The following is a 25,361-nucleotide window of genomic DNA, read 5'->3' on the forward strand; positions in this document are numbered from 1 at the left end:
CTACAGAGGAATATGTTACAAAGGATACAGGAAGGACATTGAGGGACTAAGAAATCTAAGAGAAGGGCCAGAGATGTTTTATACTGACCACAAATGAATAGCGACATTGAGGAAGTTGTCAAAGGCAAGTGAAAGTGACCATGCTGATGCACAGGAAAAAAAATTGTCCCCTGGAGCAAAACAGGCATAGATTTGCTAACGTTGACTGGGGAAAAAATGATGTACTTGTTCTAAACCATTATTCTCATTTCCCCTAGAGAGCCTTATTAGCAGATACTACAGCCAAACAGGTGATTGTGCATGTCAGATCTATTTTTGCTAGATGTTGTGTGCCTACAAAGTGATGGCTGACGATGGGCTGCAGTGTAGCGGGCATGTGTTTAAGCAGCTTGCCGTGAAGTTTGGGTTTCCACGTTGCCGCAAGTCGCCATTGTCCCCAGACCCACGGGCTGGTGGAAAATGGTGTTAAAATAAGAAAGCGGCTACAGGAAAAGGCTCCAGCATCAGACCGATCTGTACTCAGCCGTGTTAAAGTACAGGGCGGCACCAGTGAAACGTGGTTTGTCACCTTTAGACACTTTGTTTAATAGAAAACTTGAGAATGACGCTGCCTGTAATGCGGGAAGCTGATGGTCAGAGGAATTGTGCAGACATAGACAGAGACAGACAATACAATTTGGGGTCCCGGGACCTGCCACCACTCCATGAGCGTGACGCAGTGTGCGTCGGCCAGGAATCAATGGTCGCAAACAACAGTGGGGTCACAAGAGTCAGATGCGGTGGACACGCCCTGAGAATATTGAGACTACAAATAATAATAATGAAGGCAGAGAGATTTTTTTGGTTCTATGCAAAGTTCGGTTTGTTCCTCTTTCCACACGGAGCAGCTGGTCTCTGATAAGCCAGGGGTGACTGGCCTTGCCTGCTCTCGTCAGAATGCACCGGCCCATGGAGTCGCTGTTATCGCAGGAGAAGCCGCTAGATGGCCTAGGAGCAGAGCCAGCAGTGAAAATGGACAGGGCCAGTCTTAGGGAAAATGGTGCTCTGAGCAAACTTGCATTTTGGTGCCCCTGGCCTCTGCTATCTCCCCAGACTCCCTCTCCCCCCCCGCCCCCCGATCGCCTAGGCCCCTGTTGCCTCTCTGGGCTCCCCACTCATCTTCCCTGGGCCCCGATGACTCCCCTCCCCCATTATCCTAACCTCCCTTTTGCAGCCTTGTCCCCCCAGGCCCGCCCTGCTCCTTGCCTCTTGACCATGGTGCCTCCCCAACCCTGGCGTCCTGGGTGGTCGCCCACCCATAAGGCTGGCCCTGAAAACAGGTCCCTGTCCTACAAACACTTATGGTTCCTCTCTGCAGTTGGATCCACTAGCCACCAGGGTTGTGTCTGGCCCTGGGCACAGAGGCAGCAAGTCTAAGCCACACACTTGCATTGCAGTATTTAATGAGATAAAGAAGAGAAGAAACAGTGGGGAGATACATAGTTGCTCCTTTTTGTTTAGGGGCAGGGTGTGTGCCTGCAGACCACACAGAGCTGGGGGGAGCGTCTCTGCAGGATGGGTCAGAATTACGTAGACATTGGGTGTGGCAGGTACTGAGCATGCTCGTTAGCTGGTTGAAAATACCTGAATGATTTCCATTGTGGGCAAGGAGCCTGGCAGGACATACCCAGAGTCACCCTCTGAATGTGGAACCAAGGGGAGCTCAAGGGGAATGGGGAGGAGTGAATAAACAGGAGTGGGAGCCAGAGTGGTCTGGAAAACTCAGCAGTGGAGCAGTGGCTGTGTTCCAGGGACTCTGCCAGTCTGTTGGATCTAGACTGGGGCAGGCTCCCTCGCCCCACCGGAGAAGAAGAGGGCTAGAACTGCTGCAGGCTTACCCTGAGATGGGTAAGTCTGCCCAGAGAAGACACCTGGAGCAGTGGCTCTTAACTGTTCCAGACAACTGTACCCCTTTTCAGGACTCTGATTTGTCTTGCGAACCTCAAATTCAAATGCAAAATATAATTACGTGCACTCCCACACACACTCCCCTAAGTCAGTGGTTCTCAACAAGGGGGTACACGTAACCTCAAGTTGCGCCTCACTTAAAAACTCCGGCTTTGGCTTCAGCCCGACTCGGGCTTCAGGTTTTTGGCCTGGGCCCCAGCGAGTCTAACGCTGGCCCTGGCAACCCCATCAAAATAAACTAGTGACCCACTTTGGGGTCGCGACCCACTGGTTGAGAAGCGCTGAAAATATAGAGCAGTATAAACAAGTCATTGTATGAAATTTTAGTTTGTACTGACTTCGCTAGTGCTTTTATGTAGCCTGTTGTAAAACTAGGGAAATATCTGGATGAGTTGATGTACCCCTGGAAGACCTCTATATACCCCCCAGGGGTACGTGTACCCCCTTGTTGAGAACCACTGACTTAGGGGAGTGTGTGTGGGAGTGCACGTAATTATATTTTGCATTTGAACTTGATAGTAAGAAGCACTAAAACTTGGGAACCCCCTAAAATGTTTAAAAACTTGTTATTGACAATACTGACAATTGTTTCATGGGTTAAAGGTAAACAAATGCGTGCCCATTTATCGGTCTAGACATAGGCACAGCTTTAGCGAACGCTTTTCCCTTTAGAAATGTTGTCACTACGTCTCTCAGAGATTTAACTCTGTGTAATGTCTATAAACACAGCTAAATCCTGAAATGACGACCCTCTGATCTGGGCCACAGCGGAGAGGGAAGCTGTGACACAGGAAAGGGCAAGGAGACATTTTGCCTAAGCGCGCAGGGCTTTCCCCAAGCCAGTTACGCAAACACTGGGCCAAGCCGTACGAGTTTGCAGGATTGGGTTTGGTACAGTGAGTTATGCAGAATGCGGAGCGTAGCTCATTATCAGTAATTCAGGATTGTCAACCCAGAACATTCACAAATCGTGAGACTGGCCTAAAAAAGGTGCGTTTTATGTTAAATAACTAAAGTTGGGGCTTTTTTTTCTCTGCCTCCTGGCTTTGAGCCCTCAGGGTGTGCTTCTCAATCTTTTCCCTGCAGCAGTGAGGGCGAGAAGCGTACTTAAAAGACAGTTGAGCTCTCAGACGATCTCATGACTCCAGCAGCTGGGTCTTTAGGAGACTCACTAAAGATCCTGAGACTTGCTCTAGAGCTGGCAACCCTGAGCAGCAGTATGACAGTAGCACTTGGAGAACACTCCAGCAGAGAGCAGGACCCCACACCCCTAGTGAGAGACCCTCCCAGCCCGAAGAGCTTACCACCTAAATAGACAAGACGGGGGATGGGAAATAGAGGCACCGAGAGGGGAAAGTGGCTTGCTCGAGGTCACTCAGCGGGTCAGAGGCCAAGCCAGGAACAGAATTCAGGTGTCCTGGCTCTCAGGCCATTTTTTTTTTACTAGTGTTACTAATAGGTTTTTTTTTTTTTAATAAGATAAGCACAGCACTTGGTGCTCCTGGGGGGAACAGACAAACCCAGACACACATTAGCGCCACCTGGAGGCCAGTGGCACCTTAGTGCCTTTGTTTGACTCGCATCGGTCGACAGTGTGGACGTGATTGGGCAAAGCACGTGTCAAAAGTGGGTGCGATTGGGCCGCAGTTTGTGCCGTCTCCGTGCTGGGGTTCACGATGGCACAAGGTGCGGCTGAGGACGCCGCAGGCCCCCGTCTCTGCCGTGTTATCTTCGCCTTCCTTGTCCATTGTTTTAACGTCATCCCCTGAGTCCAGAGCCACGTGCTGCATTTGTGACCCCCAGCGCCCCGGGGCTCTCAAACCCTCCAGCCCTCCCGGGCCGCCCCAGGTTTGTGGATGGGCCGGATGGAGCCGGCCCTGGGCACTGCACAAAGGTCATGGGGCCACAGCGGACGGGGGGAAGTTGATGATCTGATGGGGTCAGCGTGGCCCCAACCCCTGCCAGGCCACAATCCTCTTTGCTCCTGCGGCCACCTGCTGCACGGGCTGTGGGGGACCCGATGTCCTGGTTTTATAGGGACAGTCCGGATATTTGGGGATATACAGGTGCCTATTACTCCTCACCCTGTCCCGATTTTTCACACTTGCTGTCTAGTCACCGTAGCTGTCACACCGGATTGAACCAGAGCCTGGCACTCAAACAGCTGTGGCACCAGCTGGCGCAGACTGGTCCCCGCAACGGGCCAGCCACTAGGTGGCGCAGCGCCCCCCCCCACCTGCTGACTTGGCCCCGGGCCGCCCCCCACCGCGCAGCGTGCGCACAGATCCACACGGGGGCAGCACCAACGTGCCTGAACCTCCCCGGAGCTGCGGAGCCGGTTCCAGACACGCTCCGGCTCTGCCGCTGCACGGACACCCCCGGCCGGCCGGACACGTGTGTGCTGCGGCCGAGACCCCTTTCGGAGCGGGGCCAACAGCTGCTCCCTCCTGCCTGCCCAGCGCGGGCTCGGCACGGGGCGCCGCTCCTTCGGAGTAAGTTGGTGTGGCCGGGGGGGGGTCTGTCCTGCACGGTGGGGCTTGAAGCCAGGGCTCTGGAGTGGGGGGTGAGGGGCTATTACACCCTTCCCCTGGCCTGGCTGGGAGCTGCTCCCAGCGAGGGGGAGGATGGTGTGGATGGCGAGTGGTTTGGAGACACCAAGTCAGCCCCTCTCCAGAGGGCAGGGCTGGAGGGCTACGCGAAGGGGCTACCAGACCCTGTCCGGTCTAAGTCCCAAGCCCCCTGAGGCTGATCAGACGCTGCTGCCCTCTGTGGGGAGGTGCCCAGGTCTCTGGTGAAGCAAGTGGCTGGTTCCCCCATCTTAGCCGTCCAGCAGGGATGGAGCCGGGCGGGCAGGCATTGGGCAGTTCTGGGCGTGGGTGCGGCGTGGGGGGAAGTTGGCACTGGTGGGACTGAGGCCGGCTGCCCGGGCTTGGCCGGATCTGTAGGAGAGGGCGCGAGGCGGGGGTGGTCTGCCTAGGGGAGCATGGCTGCGGGCAGGCTGTAGGCTGGCATCATAGAATATCAGGGTTGGAAGGGACCTCAGGAGGTATCTAGTCCAACCCCCTGCTCAATCCCCAACTAAATCATCCTGTCTGATGGTCTGTCTTCCGCCTCAAACCGCCTCGTGCGACCGGGGAGTTTGGCCAGGCGAGTGGTCCCCCACGAAGCCAATCCCTTCTTGCAGGAACCTTGGTCAGAGTCCCTGGCTGCTGATCTTCTCCTGCAGCAGAGTGAGGGCAGGCGCTGGAGAAATGGCTCGTAGGCTCCACGCACTGGGGGCCAGAGCAGGTTTGGGCTGAGATGGAGAGACAAAGATGGCTCTGAGTCCCCCCCGCTCCAATTCCACAGTGCTCTGCCCTGCAGGCTGGAATGCACTGGGCACTGCCACGATCCCCAGTCTGTGCCCTGGACCTCCCTGATTCCTCCCCTCGGTAGGAAGGTCCCACTCCCCCATGGCTGACCTGGCAAGGTGTACGGCTCCTATGGTACCATAACGGCCACTCTGCTATTATTACGCTTGCAGTGAGGTCCTGCCAGCCCAAGAGCAGCGCAGGGAGCTGTACATGAGCACTCTGTAAGGATACAGGTGTATCACAGAACTGTTGCCTTGTGGTGGGACAGGCAGCATGGCCTGGGAGGGAGAACTGGGAGCGTTGGCCCTGCGCCTGACTCACTCTGGCACTAGGCAAGTCACTTAATGTTTTTGTGCCTCAGTTTCCCCCTCTCTGAAAGAGGCTCCTCCCCTCCCCCTTGTGATGTGTGGTTGAAAAGCGCTTGGGGTGATGACCAAGGGGTTGGACAGTTTGCACCATCAAGGCACTCTGCAAACGGTGCCAACGCCGGGATGGTGCATCCTCTGCGGAGGTGAGTGTAGTTGGCCCTGTCCAGGGGTGGGGAAAGGTGTGAGATCCACCAGTCTCAGGGCTAGTGGCTGCTAAACCGGCCCTGATCACGGTGTAGCCAAGGCACCTATGCTGGTTCATTGCACCCCCCACCCACTGGGACTATCGTGTTGTCAGCAAGCTCGTTTCCGGACAGTTGTGCGCTTTGTCTTAGCGGCTTTAACAGCAGGGCGCATCTGCCGCGGAGACTCTGACACGCCCCGGCCACCACCTAAGCCGTGAGGAATGGGATTCAGGCCCCTCTGCTGCAAAAACACAGCTCCACAGGCACCTGTCCCCCACGCCTTGCCAAAGTGTCTCATTTAAATAGGGCCCTAGGTGGTGGGTCAGTCTTTGGCCCCTTAATCTACCCCCCTCCCCAATCCCAGAGGCAGGACGATATCGTCTCTCTCCATCCCCAGTGTGCACACTCCACCTTCCTCCTCTTCTTCGTCTCCCTAGCCTGCTTGCTGGGCTCCAGCGTGTGGGCTCCCCATGGCGCCGGACAGAGTTTTCCCCAGGGGTGCTAGCTGGCTTCCTAAATCTTTTAGGGCACCCTGTGGTCTTCCCAAGAGAGGGGAACTCTGATTTCAGCGAGGGGGGGTGGCGCCATGGCTGAAGGTAGATCCAGCTGTGGGGCTGGGCAGGAGCCCAGGGTGGACGGAGTGGGGACGGGGTGCGGACCACCTGGCATTGTTGTGTAAGGATGTGGGGTGCAGGGCAGGGGGGAACAGCCTCTCTCCCCACCAGTCGCTTACCTGGCTCAGCAAGCTTGTGCTGCCACCTCGGGGTTGGGGTCCAGGTGCCTAGGCCAGCATCTATCCATCCATCCATCCATCCATCCGTCCGTCCCTCCTGCACGCATCACCATGGTACCGGAGCGTGCCTTGCTCTCTAGCGCCCCCTCTGGCCGGAGCTCAGCGTGATGTGCTGGCAGATATGCTCCAGGCAGAGGGGGCGCTAGAGAGCAATACACGCCAGATACCATGGCAATGGGGGCAGAGCTGGCGTGCATCCAGGATGCAGAGTCAAAGGTGGCAGTGTGTGGGAGGGGCAGGAGATGGTGCTTGGGGTCCTGGGGGGACTGTAATGAGGGGCAGTGGAGTGGACGATAACCATACATTGGGGAAGGCGGATAGCGGGGAGATGTAGGAATGGCCAGTGGAGGTGTGTCCCAGAGCCGTGGGCCTCTCTCATTGCTATAGCCAGACTGGAGGGCTGTATGCAACTAGGGTGACCAGATCACAACAGTGAAATAACGGGACACATTGGGGTGCTGTCAGCCCCGTCCACAGTCCAACCCCGCTCCTCCCAGGCTCCGCCCCCACTCTGCCCCAGGTCCTGCCCCCTCCCCGCTCGGCTCCTCCCCCACCCCGCCACCATGCCCTTCCTCAGTCCCCCACCACCGCTCGCCTCCTCACACCTACCTGCCTCTTCATCCCCCCCAGCCTGCTGCTGGTTCACCACTCGTCTTTTCACACACCCCTGTGCTACAGTGCCGACTTCCCCTCTGCCCGGTGGGTGCTCGCCCGCCCCCCCTCTTCCTGCCCCTGCCCTTGCCCCGCCCCATTCCACCCCCTTCCCCCAAGTCCCCACCCCTGCCCTGCTTCTTCTCCACCTCCTACCCTGAGCGCGCTGCGTCCCCGCTCCTCCACCTCCCTCACGGAAAGTCCAAAGCGCCTCCAAACAGCTGTTAGGTGGCGGGAAGCGCTGGGAAGGGGAGAAGGAGGCGAGGAGGGGGGAGCTTGGCTGCCGGTGGGTGCAGAGCACCCACTAATTTTTCCCCGTGGGTGCTCCAGCCCCAGAGCACCTACGGAGTCGGCGCGTCCCCCCCGCTCGCCTCTTTACCTGAAAATGGCACCCCGAGCATACATCGATCGGGACACAGGACAAAGGATTAAGTATTGGGACAGGCCCGATTTTATCGGGATATCTGGTCACCCTATATGCAACTGAGGTGCCAAGCATCCTGGTACATGCAGTATCTTGTGTGAAACCTGGGGTGGATTTTTCAAGGCTTTCTCTTCTCCTGTCCCGGGAGAATTTGCAAGATTTTGAATTTTTTTCCTGGCCCGAATTGGGACAAAAATCAAAATCTCAAAAATTTTCACAAACTGAGAAAAAAAATCCATTTGGGTCAGTGGAAATGTTCTGTTTTGATCATTTCAAAATGGTTCCTTTCATTTTTGACCTTTTCTCTCTTTTTTTTAAATTTTTTTTTAGTCTAAATTTACTAAAATTTTGAACCAAAAAGTAATTTCAAGTTGAAAAGCCAAAACTCTCTGAGCTGAAAACATTGAAATGGGACATTTGGACAATTTCAGAGAGATTTTTTTCACAAATGTTTTGTGTGGGGAGATGGGTTGAAACTGACCCACTTTCACAAACAGCTTCAGTTCTGACGAACCCACATTATTTTTTGCCAGAAAAGAGCAGTCAAAAAATTCCCAACTAGGTGTACTCCTGCGTTCGAAGCCGGCTCTGCCGCGGACCTAGCTTTGAACCCTTGGGCAAGTTGCTTCACCTGCCCGTGCCTCAGTTTCCCTATTGGCAAAATAGGGCTGATGATGCTTGCCCCCCTTCGTAGAGCGAGTGGAAGATCTGTAGATGAGAAGCGTAGTTATTTATTAAATAGCAGCGATGCCTAGCGGTTGCAAAAGGCTGGCGCCCCGTTGTGCTGGGCGCTGTATAAACGCATAGTAAAGCTTATGAAGTTCCAGCACATTGGACAATAACAGATCACAGGCTGAAAGTGAGTGTGAGTATATACAGTAGCTGCAATGTGATAGCGAGTTCGGTTATGCCTTTGCACCCTCCGGGTGTACAGCGCGGGAGCAAAAAGCCAGTGCCAACACAGGCCGAAGAAAGGTGGCTGGATCTCTGGTGACTTCCTGAATGCGATCGTTGCTTGTACCCAGTGTTAACAAATGTGGCTAACAGGTTGCAACATGCATGATTGCATCCCCTGGGCTGTTGAAAGCTTAACCCAGAGGTGGAAGGGCAGGATGGTTTTGTAGTTAAAGAGCTGGCTTGACTGTGCTGAAGTAGGGATTCAATTCCTCGTCCTGCCCCATGCCCTCTCTGCACTGCCTGTAAAATGGTAATACCGTAGCTGTATAGATTGTTAGTTCTTTGGGGCAGGTGCTGTCTCTTGTCATATGTTTGCGCAGCACCTACCACTGGGTACTACAGAATCAGTCTCTCTTTTGCCTCTTATTTAATACTGAGGACTAGCTAGAGACTGATTCTATAGCCAGTGGTGAGGGCAGTCCCTGGGGGCACTGGAGACTCACATTTGAGCCCAGATCCCATGTGAATGTCGTGGCCTCCTGGCTATTTTCTTCTTGCCCAGAAATTCACCCTGGACCTGAGACACCTTCCCAGGGAAAGTCTTGTGGCCAGCGACAGGTTTTTACGACAAGTTTTGATTTTGACAAATAGTCATTTTCTGTCCAATAATTCCAGATGGCCTGTGCATTTCCCAGGGGCTGTGGGGTTAGCTCTGGGATCTGGCCACCTTCCAGCTAAGGAATGGTCTGTCTCCCCAACTGGCCCCCATTTCAGCTGGATGCAAAGTCCTTCAGCATTTACTTGACCAAAACTGTTGTGTAGCGTTGCTGGCTGTTGTGAAGTAGCTGCTGCATCCCACCCCAGAGGAGGTGACTGAAGAGATGCCTATATACACCCATTACCTTCTTCACGGGGAGGGGCTGTGAGTAATGGAGAGCAGCCCTGAGGCTGCTCTCAGTTACGTAGAGGGATTGGCCTGGTGCAGAGCTGGCCCGAGATCAGGGAAGCACATCGGAGTCTGATTTGTCTTGTGTCCCCCCAAGTTTCACCTCACTTTGAAACGACTTGCTTACAAAATCAGACATAAAAATACAGACGTGTCACAGCACACGGTTACTGACAAATTGCAGACTTTCTCCTTTTTACCGTATCATTATCAAATAAATCAATTGGAATTTAAATATTGTACTTACATTGCAGCGAATAGTATGTGGAGCAGTATAAGCAAGTCATTGTCTGTGTGCAATTTTAGTTTGTACTGACTTCGCTAGTGCTTTTTGTGTCACCTGTTGTAGAACCAGGCAAATATCTAGATGAGTTGACGTGTCCCCTGGAAAACCTCTGTGTACCCCCAGGGTTGAGAACCGCTGACCTAAAGTGCAGCTGAGGATCTGGGCCTGGCTCTCCATGGGTCCGGCTGGGGATCAGACCCCCGCACCCGAGTTCTGAGTAAGATGGAGGTGGGTTGCCATGTTTGTGGAGCCCTTTCCCGGAGAGGGTCTGCTCGCTATCTCGCCCGGCACGCTAGTTGTGACGGCTGCTGTCAGGGAAGCGTCGGCTTGAGGATTCATGTCACCGGCGCTCGCCCCGAGCCTGTCCAGGAAGTGCGCCGCTGGGGTGTGGTTTCAGTAGTAAGAATGATGCCCTTCCCCTTAGCACAAATTCTCCCGCGGGCCAGATCCTGCAAGTTCCTCGGTCCTGTTCTTGCCTGGCGAGCCAGAGACCTGCACAGAGGAGGAGCAAAGGATCCCACCGCAGGTCCCCAGTCTCCGGCCTCCGGCACCAGCTTCCCCCTCGCGTAGGTGAGTCCCTCAGGCTCTTGGCAGGTGGCAGGGTGCTGCAGGCAGAGCTGTCAGCCTCCTGGGAGGAACAGGGCAGGCTCTGCACCCGAGGGACCTGCCGGGGCTGGCAGGAGATGCAGGCGGGGAGAGAGGGAGGGCGGTGCTCGGAGGAATGCAAAGCAGCCCAGACCAGGAAGTGAGCGCACTGAGGGTGTGTAACTGCCAGGGTGTTTTCTCTGGGCCTCTGGGGAAGGAAGATCCCATTTTCCATACCTCCGTCCCTACTCCTGTGCCCCAGCTTTGGGGTGCAGTCACGGGGCTGGGAGGAGGGGGGGGCCTGTGGACCTACGGCTTTTTCGCTCGCACCCTGGGAGCCTCGAACGTGGGTGAAAAGGTAGGAGAGAGCTGAGGTTGTTACCTTCAGGCGGGGGGGGGGGGGGGGGATAATAGCCAGGGCCTGGGTGCTGAAGGTGTCCTGTTGTGTAGCGCCCGAGGGAGCACTCTGGCTTGTGTGGGGGTGACGATTGGCCCCCTGATCGTTGTAGGAATCGCTTTGACTGAGGCCGGGCGCCTGGCCCCGCTAGCATGAACGTGCCAGGCTAGGACGTGCTCCTGTGGACACACACGTGTGTTCTGGCTCCGTGCTAAATCTTCCCCCTCTCTGGTGCGAGGCCGCTGCAGCTTGTCAGCTGGGATTGAACCCTGAGGGGTACAGTGCCAGGCTCCGGGCTGGATCCCCCGTGTGATGGCAGGTACCTCCCCGCGCCACCGGTATGCCGATAGCTGTGTCAATATTTGCCGTGGCTGGGCCAAATCCGTCCCCGGCGTAACTGTACTGGGGGAGCGTGGCTCCTTGTGTTTACTAGTGGGAATGCCCCAGAGAGGAGCGGAGACAGGCCCGGCCGTACAGCCTCCGGGCCAGGAGAGCCGGGGACGCTGGCATGCTCCGAGGGGACAGCAGTTAGGGCACGTGTCTCATGATGGCTGATGCCAAGAGCACCATGTGTCCGAGACGAGCTGGGGCCTAGCCCTGGATTGGGTGTTGGGTTTCTGCCTATGGATATCCCGGTTCCAGTCTGCCACAGGCAAGGAGAGACACCCTCCTAAACGAGCCCAGCCACTGGCTGGATGACTCGCTGGCCAAGTCCGTCCCCGTGGCTGGCCACCAGCTGGCAAACACACCGCGCTACACGGTCCCAGTGGCCTGTGGAGGCTGCCCCCAGGGAGAGACTGCCTTGGAGGTATGGGATTCCTCTTGTCTGGAACGGGATCTTAGAGGACACGCCGTGAAAGCTTAGTCAGAGAGGGGTCCCGGTTGCCATGTGAAGGTTGTGAGCACCAAGGAGGGGATGGGCTGAGCAGGGCTGGAAGCAAAGGGAGAGCGCAGGCCGGGTATCCTCCCTGCGAGAGCGATGGGGATGAGGGTTTGCCAGGGGAAGGGGTGGATGCTCGGGCCAGCCATGCTGGCCGAAGCACTGGAGAACGGGCAGCAGGGAATGATCCTGCCCTGGGGGTGGAGTGGATCCTGCCCTGTTTGGGTGGCTTTCAGCTTTGTCGGGGCAGAGGGTCAAACGCCGCCTGAAGCTGCAGAGATACAAACTGGAAACTTTCCCGGAAACTTCCCAGAGCCTGAGCCAGCTCCAACTGTGAGCTGGCAAGTCCCAAACTGCAATTCCACCCACCTCAGCTCAGCTGGGCCCAGACCTCGGCACTCGGCACGGGGATCACCGGCTCTCAGGGGCTGTGGAGCGAGCATGTGGCTTTGTCTGGAGTTCCCCTGCACTCTGATAGCGAGGAGGAAATCACACAAGCGGCTGGCGTTTCATGCACCATCGGTTTCCTCCCCTGTTTCTTATTCCTTCCCTTCTTCGCCTCTTCCCCCCTGTTCCCTAAGGCCGCAGAAGCTAAGGTGAGGGGGCGTCTACAGATGGCAACGGAGATAAGTCTCCTTAAAACGCCTGCTGGCCTCTTCCCCAGCTCCCCCCTCCCCCCCGAAATGTGGTCCGTGGGAAAGCCCCGTCCACAGAGCTGAACAAGCGCCCGATCTCTCCTGCAGCGAAAGCGCGGCTGGCCTTCCCCCTTGCTACCGATACCGTTGGCTCCTGCCCAGTGCATGCCATGCATAGCAGAAACACGCAGCCTCGGGCGTCGTCATCCGGGGCCGCAGCCTCCGCTGGCGTAAACCAGCCTGACTCCACTGCAGTCAGGGGAGCCCGCTTACACCCAGGAAGCATCTGGTCCCAGGGAGCTGCCCGCAGCGGCATGACAGAACGGGAAACAAAGGCCTGGATTGAGTTGCCCTGGGATGCCGCAGAATCCTTGGGTGCTCGGTGCTGGGAGAAGGTTCCTTGAGGGCGGCCCCAGGGGACGGCGGGCCTGGCTTTTCCGTAGGAGCCGTGCAAGTGTCACCCCTCGGAGAGCGTGTGCTGAACCGCGGGAGACCCGAGACTGTTACAGCCCCGGCTAGAGAGTCTGTGTGTGTTAGCCCAAGCTTGGGCTTCTCGCCCGGCCGGGCAAGATGGCGGCTCGATCGTTCCAGACCCGCAGCCCATGCAGCCTCGTTTCCCCCAGGGGCTTGTACTTGATCCGAGCGCCTCACACTCTGCAATGTACGTAGCCTCACGTATCTCTGTGAGGCAGAGCAGGGCTAGTATCCCCATTGAACAAAGGGGAAACTGAGGCATAGGACGGCTAAGTGATGCACCCAAGGGCGCACAGGCAATCAGTGCCAGGTCCCAGGCTAGTGCCTTAACCACTGGGCCATCCTTCCTCTTTATCCTGCAGTCCTGGGCCTCAGTTTCCCCTTTGTACGCAGCGCTGGGAGTGAAGAGTTTGTTTTCACCGCCCCATGAGTTGGGTTATTAAAAGCAACCCAGAGTTCTTGGCTGGGTGTGTGTCGAGGCCCTGTTTGCGCAGAGACTCATGGCTGTTCAGGCATATCTATCTCTGCATCTGTGAGAGCTATGGTCATCTCAGACCTGTGGTCAAGTCCCATGAGAAGGTGTGAAGCGGCCTGTGTTTGTGAGCAAGAGATTCTTATGACAGGCTTGAATCCCCCCTCCCCCATCTGCGCAGCTCGGTAACATCTTTGCAGCAGGTCCCTAGCCCAAAATCGGGGGTGGGGGGGAGCATTAACACCTTTAAACTTGGGATCTGGCGTTAAAACTTGCAGCTGATAGGTCTATAGTATGTGTCTGAAGGCGCTTGAGAGGGAGAGAAATGTTGTGCGTCTTTAGCGGTATCCATGGGACAGACACACGTTCTGTGGGTCGTTCACTGGGTGTGTGTGAAAAAGACAGACTCGGCGTATAAGTGTGTGTGTGAGAGAGAGACTCTGGATTTCCGTGTGTGTGGGGGAGAGAAGGGAAAGGGACAGCTTCTCTGAGATCCCCAGGCGCTCCGTGGGTCATTGTGCAGATGAGGCAGTGGGCATGTGAATGGCTTTTCTAGAGCTGTTGGGACTCTGGCAAGCCCTGGAGGGCAGCACTTTGCGGGGTCTGAGTGTCTTTCCCCCTCTTCTCTCCCCAGTGCATTTGCTGAATAAAACGTTCGGGCTTTTTCTGCGTCCCCTTGAATGGAAAAGCCTCCCCCGCCGTTGCTCCTGCTTGCTCCAAAAGCTCTCTGGCTCCGGGTTTGTAATTTTTACCTTCCACCCCGTCCTGTGGAGCCCATGCGCTCCTCCGAGTTCTGCTTTTCCATTGCCTTCACGTTTGGGCTATTATTAACATTCGCCGTGCAAACTCCTCGGGGTGACGGGGGCAGGGAAGGCAATGTCTTCTGAATCACTTTGCTTTTCCCTCGGCGTCATTATTACTCACGCTGGGTTGACCCAGGAGCGAGGCCTTTTGTACCGAGCTTTGCTTATATTTAAAATTATAATAATGTGAGGGCCCGTGGAATGCCCCAGTGTTGGAGCCGTACAGACAGCGCGGTTGTGGCAGGAATTGAGTAGACCCTATGCTGCTTGTGATAAAGCAGTAATTCCCGGAGCTGATGGAAGAACTAGCTGGAAAAAATGTCCCCTCCCCCCCTGAAAATTTTGACAACCATGGAAAAACTTTCAATGAAAAATCAAAAACTGAAATATTTCAATTTGGAAATGCGACCATGGTGACTCATGGGAGTTATAGTTCTGGAGTCTCATGCTCCCAATTCCCCTCTACAGGCTGGACTGCCCCGTCAGACTACAATCCCCCATGATGCACTCTGATCTCTCCTCTTGGTGAAAGAAACCAGTGCATCCTGGGAGATGAAGTCCAGCTGGAGAGCCCAGCCCACAGAGGAGAATGAAGCCCTGAATTAGATCCCCCATGAGGCTCCGCGGCGGCATGTCAGAATTGACATTTTTGATCTCTCAGGAATTCAGCAAGGACAAAGCCAGGGTAGTGACTCATGCTGTCGCACTGTCTTGGGCATGAAAAGCCATTGAAATGAATGAGACTCCTCATTTGACAGAACAAGGAGTAATGGTCTCAAGTTGCAGTGGAGGAAGTCTAGGTTGGATGTTAGGAAAAACTTTTTCACTAGGAGGGTGGTGAAGCACTGGAATGGGTTACCTAGGGAGGTGGTGGAATCTCCATCCTTAGAGGATTTTAAGGTCAGGCTTGACAAAGCCCTGGCTGGGATGATTTAGTTGGGAATTGGTTCTGCTTTGAGCAGGGGGTTGGACTAGATGACCTCCTGAGGTCTCTTCCAACCCTGATATTCTATGATTCTATTCTGTGTGAGCAGGGGCGTCTCCGGTAAGGAGAGGCTGCGGGATCAGGACCCCAAAGACCATATCTGTAACACGCTAGCTAAATGTGTTTGACATGAAGAGGAAGAGCTCACCCTTGCCATCAGAGGAGACAGCTGCTCTTTTAGCTCAAACGATAGAGGCCCGTCCTTTGGTGCCGGAGGTCCCCGGTTTGATGCTTCCTGACTTCCGTGTGAAACTCACCCCCACCATGGGAACAGTCGAAGTGCATGAAGCACGTGGAGCAGCCTGGGTGAACCTTGTAGGCCTCTATCTACGCAGTGTCTAGAGCAGGGGTGGCCAACCAGTGGCTCCAGAGCCACATACGGCTCTTCAGAAGTTAAGATGCGGCTCCTTGTATAGGCACCGATGCCGGGGCTGGAGCTACAGACGCCAACTTTCGAGGTGCAGGGGGGTGTTCACGGCTCAGTCCCTGGCTCTGCCACAGGTCCTGCCCACTCCACCCCTTCCTGCCCCCTCCCCTGAGCCTGCCGTGCCCTCACTTCTTCTCCCCCCCTCCAGAGCCTCCTGCCATGGAACAGCTGAGGGGGAGGCGCTGATCGGTGGGGCTGCCGGTGGGTGGGAGGTGTTGGGAGCGACCGGGGAGGGGGGGTGGAGCTGATCGGTGGGGGGCTGCTGACGTACTACTGTGGCTCTTTGGCAATGCCCATTGGTAAATTCTGGCTCCTTCTCAGGCTCAGGTTGGCCACCCCGGTCTAGATGTTGTGCTGATCGAATACTAGTAGCCACCTGGTGTCGGTGCTCCACACAGAGCTGCTGGGGACTTGGCCATTTTGCTTTCATTTAGTGTCTCGTCCCGTCCCAAGAGATGCTGAGGTTCTTTCGGGAATCGGAGGCAGGTCATCAGAGAAGCAGCGCGGCCTGGAGATCTGAGCATGGAGTTGGGAGCTAAGAACACATGGGTGCTAATTCTGGCACGGACGCTCACGTCTTCTGTGAGCTCGGGCAAGCCGCTTCCCCTGTGTGTGCCTCCATTTTCCCCTCTATGAAGTAGGTCAGGATCATTAACGCCATCTCCTGGGTAGTTAATTCACTTCTGAAGATGCATCCTGTATTATTTCTCGGAGAGATCGCTGGGATCTCACGTTAGTCTCACCCGCTATTATGAAAGCGAGCGCTGATCTTCCTTGATTTACCCTGCCACCGATCTGCTTTGTGTTGTGCTTTCACAGTACAGCCGTACCTCCTGGGAGATAACTGTGCAGTTAGCCATCTAGCATCTGCAAACGCCCACTTAGCGTAGTCGCCCTGCCGCTGGCAAATTCCTAGCTCTGGAAGCCTGGCCTCTCGTGCGACCTGGACGTGCACAAGTCCATGGGGCCGGATGCGCTGCATCCGAGGGTGCTAAAAGAGTTGGCGGGTGAGATTGCAGAGCCATTAGCCATTATTTTTGAAAACTCATGGCGATCGGGGGAGGTCCCAGATGACTGGAAAAAGGCTAATGTAGTGCCCATCTTTAAAAAAGGGAAGAAGGAGGATCCGGGGAACTACAGGCCAGTCAGCCTCACCTCAGTCCCTGGAAAAATCATGGAGCAGGTCCTCAAGGAATCTATTATGAAACATTTAGAGGAGAGGAAAGTGATCAGGAACAGTCAGCATGGATTCATGAAGGGGAAGTCGTGCCTGACTAACCTAATTGCCTTCTATGATGAGATAACTGGCTCTGTGGATGAGGGGAAAGCAGTGGATGTGTTATTTCTTGACTTTAGCAAAGCTTTTGATACGGTCTCCCACAGTATTCTTGCCACCAAGTTAAAGAAGTATGGGCTGGATGAATGGACTGTAAGGTGGATAGAAAGCTGGCTAGATCGTCGGGCTCAACGGGTAGTGATCAATGGCTCCATGTCTAGTTGGCAGCCGGTTTCAAGTGGAGTGCCCCAAGGGTCGGTCCTGGGGCCGGTTTTGTTTAATATCTTTATTAATGATCTGGAGGATGGTGTGGACTGCACTCTCAGCAAGTTTGCAGATGACACTAAACTAGGAGGCGTGGTAGATACACTAGAGGGTAGGGATCAGATACAGAGGGACCTAGACAAATTAGAGGATTGGGCAGAAAAAAACCTGATGAGGTTCAACAAGGACAAGTGCAGAGTCCTGCACTTAGGACGGAAGAATCCCATGCACTGCTACAGACTAGGGACCGAATGGCTAGGTAGCAGTTCTGCTGAAAAGGACCTAGGGGTCACAGTGGACGAGAAGCTGGATATGAGTCAACAGTGTGCTCTTGTTGCCAAGAAGGCTAAAGGCATTTTGGGCTGTATAAGTAGGGGCATTGCCAGCAGATCGAGGAACGTGATCGTTCCCCTTTATTCGACATTGGTGAGGCCTCATCTGGAATACTGTGTCCAGTTTTGGGCCCCACACTACAAGAAGGATGTGGAAAAATTGGAAAGAGTCCAGCGGAGGGCAACAAAAATGATTAGGGGTCTGGAGCACATGACTTATGAGGAGAGGCTGAGAGAACTGGGATTGTTTAGTCTCCAGAAGAGAAGAATGAGGGGGGATTTGATAGCAGCCTTCAACTACCTGAAGGGGGGTTCCAAAGAGGATGGAGCTCGGCTGTTCTCAGTGGTGGCAGATGACAGAACAAGGAGCAATGGTCTCAAGTTGCAGTGGGGGAGGTCCAGGTTGGATATCAGGAAAAACTATTTCACTAGGAGGGTGGTGAAACACTGGAATGCGTTACCTAGGGAGGTGGTGGAGTCTCCTTCCTTGGAGGTTTTTAAGGCCCGGCTTGACAAAGCCTTGGCTGGGATGATTTAGCTGGGAATTGGTCCTGCTTTGAGCAGGGGGTTGGACTAGATGACCTCTTGAGGTCCCTTCCAACTCTGATATTCTATGATTCTATGATTCTATGACCTCTGCCCGGCTGCATCTCGACAAGCAGTGCCTGCAGGCTTTCTACTTACCGGGCCTGTACACGTTCTGCCTGGAGGGATCCGTTCTCCGTGCTGCGGCGTGCAGAGAGCTGCGGCCGCAGCAGCAGAGGTGCCTGCTTGCTGCAAGACGGGATGTACCTTGCGCCGGGTTCACCGTCACCAAGTCTCCTCTGTTGGCCAATCACCACTCGGCAAGTGTGCTGGGCCTCAGTTTCCCCTCTCATTGCCAGTCTGTCCTGCCTCCCTGGCCTGTAAGGACAGACGCCATCTCTCAAGTCTTGCTGCATGCCTTTTTCTCAGTCGGTCGCTTTACTGTCCAATGCAAAACCGAGCGAGTTCGGCTACCTGGCGTAGGCCTTTCTCTGCTCTCCGTCCCTTTCATTTGGGGCTTGTGGTAATCGATCTGTTAGGACCCCTCCTCCTCTGCTGGGAACTTTCTTGCCTTCCTTTTCTTAGAGTCAGCTGATCCTCATCAAGCCCAACAGGCAGGATCGTATCCTTCACAGGGGAACTAGCCATGTTCCCTTAAAGAGGCCATACCAGAGACGGGCCTGCTGAGAAGAGCCCATCCCAATGTCTGGCCTGAACTCCATCCTCCAGACCTGTCGTCAAACTGCAAAAGCGACTCTGACCCTTTGAATACATGTCCAATTGTCACGACTCGAGCTGGCCAAGAATTTTCCGACGGATCCGTTTCCCCATCAGAACACGTTTATTCGGTGCCATTGAACTATTCTGTGGGAAGGTGTCAATTTCAACAACATTTCTCGGGGACCAAAAAAAATCAAACGGTTTCGTTTCAACGTGTTTCCAAACGCCGTTTGCATAGTTTTATCTATTCTATGATCAATTCTCGTGGAATGTAAAAATGTGAAGCAAACCGTTTCGATTTTATCAAAACGTTTCCACTGATCCAAACTGAAATGTTTTGTTTTCTGGAGAAGTGTGCTTTTCTCCCAGCTCCAGTCTTGCCACAGGCTTAGCTCGGCTGAACAGTATGGGACTCGCTGCCCATCATGGCTTGGGTTGGATGTTCTCATTTATATGCTACTGTTTCCCTCATTCTGCAGCGGGAATCCCACTGTATGCAACTCGAGTATCCCTGCAACAGGAGGTGTTGTCGGGAGTTTATGTGTTACAGACTCCAGGCAGATTTACTTGATAAATTCTACCCCACTGGAGAGATGATCCTTCTCCTTCATCTTCCAAAGCCTGCACCTCTGTTACTTGAGCCAAGGGAGAAAAGCCATCACTTATTGCTAGCATTTGGTATTTTGCCTTTCTGTGGGCTAGCCGCTGCTGTGTGTTACGATCTGACTTACAAAGGGTAAAATTTGCCCCGAATGGAGTGTCAGCACAAATGCACCGTTTAAGGCGCACGTACGCCCCAAAATAGGTCTTAAGTGGGGTCTGGGGGAGGCCTAAAGGGTCACTCGGAGAGCAGCGGGACATTCAGCATTTCCATCCCGTGGGAAATTCCAACTTTTGTTTTCATCCCAAATCGGGAGGAAAAGTTGAAGTTTTGAACTACTGTGTGGAACGGCAGTTCCAAAACCTCTCAATCTGGAAATAGGGAACCATTTTGTTTCAACGTTTTCAATCAAAAGAAACCGTTTGACAATCCTGGAATGGATGTGTTTCGTTTGGGTTTATTGGACCGGCACAAAATGCTTATTTTCAAGTCAGTTCAATCTTAAACTGCATTTTCCCCGTGCTGGTGCACTGCCTTATGGGAGATGTAGTTTGGGAGACTGAGGCCCTCATTCACCCTATGGACTGGACGCCCTGGCTGGACCAATAGTGCATCCAGAGTCATCGGACTTCCGTGATGCACCAGGTCAGAGGGAAATCTGCACTGCATTCTGGGCATGTTTTAAGCCATCCAGCGATGACGTCACGGCCTCGCACGTGTTCTCCTGTGGCTGTATAGTCAGATCCTTGAGCAGCAGGATTGCGAACAGATGTCACATAGGAATGTGCAGGCTCCCGCGGAAGCCTTGGCATGATGGCTGGCCCTTTTTTCAATCAGTTTCCCATGTCGGGCTTCCTCCGAGTGCTTACGGCCTTTATTGCTACTTGCTTTCCATTCAGATCTATCCGTGGCTGCCTCTTTGATGTTGTCGCTATCTGTGCTACGTGAGGTGCTATTCAGCCTAAGGGTGCCTCTCTAGGGGTTTCGTTGACTGCCCCCCTCCGCTGTCTGAGTTTCAATTCACCTAGAAAACTTTTTCCTGGCATCTGCCATTGCCCATTCTGATAATGTGCTCTGTCCATGTCAGCTGAGTTTTCATGATCATTGCTTTGACGCTGGTTATTTTTGTTCTTTCAAGTCTTTTGGGGAGCTCATCCCACAGGAGAGAATGGGGGTCTAAACTACAACTCCCATAAAGCAGCACACTGATAGGGAAATATGGACTGTGGGGCTGATTCACTCTGGCGGGTGCCGTGTTCCCTATGGGGATACAAAGAAGAAAACCAGGAGTGGATTTGTTTTTTAATTTAAGGAAGAGACAGAGCAAGGCGCTGCTTGACGCTCTCAGCTCTCTAGGACAGGAATGTCTTATATATTTGGGAGGCACGTGGCATATTGAGGATGCTACCAGAACCACATAATAACCAGTTAAGGGGGTCTCAACTCACCCATCCAGACCCTTCAAACAAGGGAACAACTATGTAAGGGAACCTACCGCCCACGCATCCCATTGACTGTTCTCATTGGTGGACTCCTCACCTGCCCAGCAAACTCCCTTCCGCTTTGCAGCTGTGCAACACACACACAAAACCCCTGCAGCTCACCGTGTAATGCAAAACGTGGGCTCTGATTTGAGTGACAGCTGCAGGCCTAGCTCACGTGCATAAGGGCAGCGGAGAGGGTTCGGTTGCATGGGGTTGGGCTTAAGGTTCTGCACTAGAGGAGGATCTGGAGGGATTTCGGGTGCACACGTTACAGTTCTATGCAACTCACCACTTCGTGCTAACACGTTGGCATACCTTGATAGTTAGAGGCCTTGTTCCATCCTCATGCTTCAGGGTAAAAGCTGTCAGCAGCTGGGGTCAGGAAGAATTTGTCCTGTCCCCAGCCTGACATGGCTAGTATAGAGCATCTAAAGCATGGTCCACTGCCGAGGATTCAGGACTGGGAGGCAGGAGACATGGGGTGTCTTAGTGAATGTAATAGTGCTGCCTTACCTAAGCTAGCCGGTGTCTCAGTTTCCCCTTACACAGGTTAGATCTCCCGGCTTCCGCAGGAAGGACTCATTGCCAGGCTCAAGACTCTTTCTGGGCACAGTTTTATTCTTCAAAATAAAAAAGCAACTCCTCTGCCCACTCTGGGCTCCAGCTTCCAGACACTTTCCCCCTGGTCCCTTTCAGGGCTGGAAGGGGGTCTTCCCATCCCTTCCCTTTGCTCCCCTGCTTCAGCACCACCTGCAGGCCTCTCAGCTGAGCCACTTGCTGGTTGTTTATGGGGATCACCTGAAACCCCCCTCTCCCCCGTTCCCAGCTGGCTCTGATAACACTGGTCTACAATTTTTGAGAAGTCGTCTGCTTCAGAGATAAAATGTGCTATTTATTCTGTATTTTGATGTGCTGAATTCAAATATGACAATTAAAACAACTGATTGGCTACTGTTTCTAAGATATTTAAGTTTTGACATTTTATGTCTATGTATATTGTGTAGATAGTAGAGTTTTAATCATAAATTGTAAACCTAGGTCTTTTCATGTGTTTATGGTTGCTTTACATGAGAATATTTCACCTGTCCTGTTTATGTAACACTTTAAAAATCAGCAAAAGGGTTATATAAATAAAATTTATTATGAAACAAAAGGCAAAAAACTATTCTGTACATAGTTTAGTCCTATTCAGTGTCTACTCGGAGCTTCTTGGCTTGTCTCTTGTATTCATTAAATGGAGCATTTCTTGTCACTGTCCAGCAATAGTCTGCAAGCATTGATGGGCTCCATTTGCCCTGATAGCGTTTCTCCATTGTTGCAATGTCCTGGTGAAATCGCTCGCCGTGCTCGTCGCTCACTGCTCCACAGTTCAGTGGAAAAAAATCTAGATGAGAGTGCAAAAAATGTATCTTTAGTGACATGTTGCAACCAAGGCTTTTGTATGCCTTGAGGAGGTTTTCCACCAACAACCTGTAGTTGTCTGCCTTGTAGTTTCCGAGAAAATTTATTGCCACTAACTGGAAGGCTTTCCATGCCGTCTTTTCCTTGCCACGCAGTGCATGGTCAAATGCATCATCTCGAAGAAGTTCACGAATCTGAGGACCAACAAAGACACCTTCCTTTATCTTAGCTTCACTTAACCTTGGACATTTTCCACGGAGGTACTTGAAAGCTGCTTGTGTTTTGTCCATGGCCTTTACAAAGTTCTTCATCAGACCCAGCTTGATGTGTAAGGGTGGTAACAAAATCTTCCTTCAGTCAACAAGTGGTGGATGCTGAACACTTTTCCTTCCAGGCTCCAATGACTGTTGGAGTGGCCAATCTTTCTTGATGTAGTGGGAATCTCTTGCACGACTATCTCATTTGCAGAGAAAACAGCAGTACTTTGTGTATCCAGTCTGCAGACCAAGCAAGAGAGCAACAACCTTCAAATCGCCACAAAGCTGCCACTGATGTTGGTCATAGTTTATGCACCTCAAAAGTTGTTTCATGTTGTCATAGGTTTCCTTCATATGGACTGCATGACCAACTGGAATTGAAGTTTCATCCTCTTCCTCTTCCTCGTCTGACTCAAGTGAGAATGATTCTGGTGCATCAGGAACCGGCAGTCCTTCTCCGTGGGGTACTGGGCGTATAGCTGATGGAATGTTTGGATAATGCACAGTCCACTTTTTCTTCTTTGACACACCTTTCCCAACTGGAGGCACCATGCAGAAGTAACAATTGCTGGTATGATCTGTTGGCTCTCTCCAAATCATTGGCACTGCAAAAGGCATAGATTTCCTTTTCCTGTTCAACCACTGGTGAAGATTTGTTGCACAAGTGTTGCAGCATATGTGTGGTGCCCACCTCTTGTCCTGATCTCCAATTTTGCAGCCAAAATAAAGGTGATAGGCTTTCTTAACCATAGTGGTTATACTGCGCTTTTGTGATGCAAAAGTCACTTCACCACAAACATAGCAAAAGTTATCTGCACTGTTCACACAAGTACGAGGCATCTCTGCTCACTTTGGCTAACCAGAAATGTGTCCCTTTGCAAAATCAAACACTGACAAATAAGAGAGCACGACACTGTATGATTTCTAGAGCTGATATAGGGCAATTTGTTCAGCAGAGTGATGTAAGCTTCGTTATGATTGTATCATCCATGACTTCTAGGAATAACATGATGCAATTCATATCATGGATGACACAATACCAGCTTCAGATTGCATCATTCATTGTTTTGCCTAAAAAGCAAGTACTGTCCAAACCCAGTCATAGATTTATTCATAGATCCAGTCAAAGATGTATTTTAGTCATTTCTGGTTTAAATTGAGATCCCTTCCCTTTATAACTCACTTCTCCTCCGCCATTCCCAAGTCAAGGGTCATATATACTGACCCAATAGCATATCTTGAAAACTAGAGCCAATCAACAATTTTAAGCATAATTTTTGTTCTCAGTGACCCAAAATTAGTAAAGTTTGACTACATTTATTTCAGAAGCATTTTGGCTGTAGAGCAGTGTAATTGAATAGGGCTAGTTGGGCCGAGGGCCCCTGGCCATTAAAGGCACAGGACACGCCGGTACACGGATTACTTGCCGTGCCTCGCTTTCTCCACCTTTAAATTGCCGAGGATGATGCTCACCCTCTTGTGTAATGTGCTCTGAGATCTATACGTGCTGTATAAGCGCCCAAAGTTATTACGGGACATGCCGGGGGCTTTACCATTTGCTCCCTGAAGGATACCAGGCTAAATGGACCAGTGGGGGATGCTGGTTGGGAAGAGCCCTGCGTTGTGCCCATGATATGGTGGGTTTGCAAGATAGCCACTGGAAAGTTGCCAAGCCAGGCTGCACTCGGGTGGGATTCCCACGTGCATCCCATGGATGTCGCATCTCGCCAACTTCTTCCCTCCACCCCGGCCTGCCTCTCGCTGCTATTGGTGTTTTTTCAGAAGCAGCCAAATCCGGAAAACAGACCCTTTTATTTTCCTTTTCCCCCAAAATGAGGCAGCAGCATCACATGTGGTTTCACTTTGGTTGCTTAGCGACCATTATGCTTAGCGACCAACATGCTTAGCGACCAATGAGGGACCTGTGATCACACCTCTCAGAGTTTCCCATGGTGCAAAACAGGACTCAAGCGCTCCTCTGCTTGCTTCCTTTGCGCACATAAAGGTTACCGGGAAACACGCCCACCTTGCTCCTGGGAAGTGGGTTCCCCTCCCCAAGGGGAGGGTTCAGTGCGGAGTTGGATTTATTTTTAGTATTTCAGCATTTGTTGGATTTTTGGTTTTGATTCTCGAGAAAGTGATGGGCTAATAACATGGTTATAACTCCCTGCCACAGCTCTGCTGACGCCCCTCAATCCCGACCCGCAGCCCCCTGCTATCCAAGCCCTGAGCTNCCTCAATCCCGACCCACAGCCCCCTGCTATCCCAGCGCTGGGCTCCCCCCCACAGCTCTGCCCAGAACCCCAGGCCGTTACACGTGGGGCTAGCCCATGCTGCTGTGGTTTCACAGCTTTGGTACCTGCATTTGGCTAGCTCTGCGCTCGCTGGAGGATGTCGACGTGAGCTGCAGTCACACCCTGTGCTTGCAGTTACCAATAGGGGAGCTCAGAACATGCACAGGATCTGCGATTGCTGCAACCAGCTCTGCTTGCTCAAGGCTGCGGTGTCCTCTCCCTCCCGTACGCCGGGCGGTTCAGGGTCAGATCTTAGCTCTGTGCAGTAGGACGTGGTGTTTATGGGGCTGTTTGGCCTTGCCCTCGCTTACAGACATGATCAGCCTCCATCAATTCCCCCACCAGGTTCCAATGGGAGTTAGGGGCCTAAATCCCTTTGAGCATCTGGGCTGGAGTGCTTCCAAAGAGCTGGTAGGCACCCCTGATTGCCCATCCCCGGGCTGCACCGGTCAGGATTTGGTCCTTTGACGGGAAGCTCATTCGGAGAGGGACCTTTTCTTGCCCTTTGTCTGCACAGTACCGCATGAGCCGGTAGCACTGCGTCAGTAACGGGGCGAACCCAGGGGCCACAAGCCGGTGGAGGGTTGGGATTGTGGGCAAACACCCACCAGGGCCTGTGAGTGAGGCCTGCCAAACACCAGGAGCAGGTGTGTGGAGCCTGAAGCCCACAGCTCACATTGGCAAAAGCATCTAAGGGAA

General features: G+C 53.1%; 1 protein-coding gene across 4 annotated transcripts in view; it reads left to right on the forward strand.

Moving 5' to 3' along the window:
- The first annotated feature begins 4,268 nt into the window (after positions 1–4,268).
- The window catches only part of PTK2B (protein tyrosine kinase 2 beta), a 112,072-nt gene continuing 90,979 nt past the window's right edge, over positions 4,269–25,361 (forward strand). For 3 of the 4 annotated variants that reach the window (XM_034766797.1, XM_034766800.1, XM_034766802.1), the window contains exon 1: positions 4,269–4,439. The gene's annotated coding sequence lies outside the window, so the exon portion shown is untranslated. Of the gene's footprint in view, positions 4,440–10,278; positions 10,421–25,361 lie in introns of those variants that run through there. The other variant, XM_034766799.1, reaches the window with a different exon arrangement.

The sequence above is a fragment of the Trachemys scripta genome, chromosome 3, assembly GCF_013100865.1.
Source record: "Trachemys scripta elegans isolate TJP31775 chromosome 3, CAS_Tse_1.0, whole genome shotgun sequence".
Taxonomy (NCBI): Eukaryota; Metazoa; Chordata; order Testudines; family Emydidae; genus Trachemys; species Trachemys scripta.